Raw genomic sequence first — 2688 nt, 5'->3', positions numbered from 1 at the left:
ACCACTTTTCCAAGGTCGAATTGTCCTGGTGAAACCATTCACCATGTTCGTCATTGACTGCACAAAGATCAGTGGGGAAGAAGTCCAAGTGTGAATGCAGAAAATGAATTTTCAATGACATGTTGCACCTCATGGCTTTGTCTGCTTGAAGGATGTTGTCAATCAGCTGGATGTAGTTTGTAAAGTAATGCACAGTATCTGTATATGTGAGCTGTTGTTATAGCCTGTCTGCATCGATCCTGACTAGGCATACCCAGGCCTAAAGCAACATTTGCTTAGCACCGTCACTAAGTGCATGCCCAGGCATGTATGGACTGACCAAAACAACATACTTTGTAACAATATACTAGTAGACTTAAAATATGACAGGAAAGCATTAAAAAAATGGTACATGTCAGGAACATTTTAGGATTCAGCAGCTCAAAATCCATTAAAAAAACACAAAATGTATTCAGGAAGCAAAATCTTCTTTGTCCAATATCATCAAACATTTAAAAGTAGTTTTTAGATATTTGCGAGGTCAGTCCTGTGGGCTCAGGATCAGGTTGCTGAAGCCCATTATGATTCAGAGACTAATCTGGCCTGTGCCAGTGAGCTCTCAGAGGACAACCAGAGCTGCAAGGTCACAAAAAAAGTTAGATACAACCACAGGGAGTGGTAGTGAGTTGGTCTTGCATAATCTGGAATAGGGTGACTGCTCTCAGAAGTAGTCTTGCTGCTCCCCTGTGGTCTCCCCTACAACAGAGAGGCCGGATGCAGACCTGGAGATTGCTTTGTTCAGCACTTCTCGGAAGGACAGCATGGTTGGCGTAGCAGTTAGCACAATGACTTTACAGCGCCAACGATCGTGACCGGACAGGAATTCGAATCCAGCATTGTCTGTAAAGAGTTTGTACGTTGTCCCCGTGTCTGTGTGGGTTTTCCCCAGGAGCTCTGGTTTCCTCAAGCCCTTCAAAATGTACCGGGGGTGTAGGTTAATGGGGTGTAAAATGGACGGCACAGACTTGTGGGGCCGAATTAGCCCGTTACAGCTCTGTATGTCTAATTAATAATTTTTAATGTCCCCATCTTTCCCCCTGTCCCATCTCCTTTCCTCTAGCTCTATCTATCTGTTGGTCTATTTCTCTATCCCTCTTTCTCTCTCACTCTTTCTTTTCCCTCTGAGCCAAAAATCAATTCTCATCATTCCTCTCTTCATTTCTAATAAACACCTTTTGTCTGTTGATCTGGACTCTTTCCCCTCCCATTCTATCCCCCTTTTCTTTCCCCAGCCTTTAATTCAGTACAGGATTTGTATGGATGTATGGCTTTATCTTCATTGCTCTTTATTTGCCATGTCTGTACTTTAACTATTAATTTTATCTCCTCCACATTTACACATCTTTTTATTTAAATTTAGAGGTGCAGCACAGGGAGAACGCGCAAACTCCTTACAGACAGCGCCAGATTCAAACCTGGGTTGTTGGCACTGTAAATAGGGTTGCACTGACCATTATGAAGTGAACATCTTAAAAAACAGCACCAAGATATCAGAATTAAACCTGTTCCCCGAGAGATGTGAGATTGGATATCAGTGTCATTGAGGCTCTCCAGACCACCTACCCTTCCATCTCTGTATGTCGCCCACCTACCACTCATGTTTCACCTTGGAGCCCTGATTTACACTCAACTCTCTGTCTACTTTAATTTTAATTTAGACAAATAGCTTGGTAACTGGTCATTTTAGCCTACAAGCCCATGCCACCCAATTAGACCCAATTAACCTACACCCCGGTATGTTTTGAAGGGTGGGAGGAAACCAGAACACCCGGAGGAAACCTACGCAGACTCGGGGAGAATCTACCAACTCCTCACAGACAGCACTGGATAAGGACCCAGATTGCTGGCTTTGTAACTTTCTTGCACTAACCACTATGAAATCTGTGCTGCTCCTGCACAATTCTTACCCAAAGCTTCCTTCATCTCTGACTTGCTGTGAGATTGTTCCCTTTTCACAAGCTTCTTATATTTTTAGTATTAATTTCTTTTCATTTACATCTCTGTCATGTTATTTGGAATTCTCTTCTTATGTGAGAACAATGCTACAGGATGTTGATATTTTCCTTTATTTATTTGTAAGGGTTTACTTATTTTGAGGATTCCTGACCGAATGGGTTAGAATTTTCATCAGGATATCAGGAAAAGAGACACTAAAATGAGTTGAACATCTGCAAACCCCATGTCCTGGTTCTCTGTTGCCTCTCATTTGCGGGAACTGTAACCAAAATAAAAACAGAATCAGAATTTATTGCCAGGAACTGGTCACAAAATTTGTTGTTTTGCGGCATTATCACTGTGCAAATATTGCGATAAATTGCACTTAAAACAAATAAATTGGTGCAAAAGAAGAGGAAATGAGTTTGGGTCTGTGGTTCATGGCCCATTCAGAAATATGATGGCAGAGGGGAAGAAGTTGTCTTTTTGTTGCTGGGCGCTTTTCTTCAGGCTCCTCTACCTCCTTCCCAATGTCATGGCCTGGGTGGTGAGGGTCCTTGAGGACAGAGGCTGCTTTCTTAAGATGTCATCAATGGAGGAAACACTGATGTCCATGATCACACTTGCAGAGTTCCAAATTCTTTGTATTTTTTTTTCCTGTGCTGTACTATACCATAGTAGACAGTGATGCAACCAGCCAGAATATTCTCCATG

The sequence above is a fragment of the Narcine bancroftii genome, chromosome 3 (assembly GCF_036971445.1).
Source record: "Narcine bancroftii isolate sNarBan1 chromosome 3, sNarBan1.hap1, whole genome shotgun sequence".
Taxonomy (NCBI): Eukaryota; Metazoa; Chordata; class Chondrichthyes; order Torpediniformes; family Narcinidae; genus Narcine; species Narcine bancroftii.
This window is presented reverse-complemented; position numbering follows the sequence as displayed.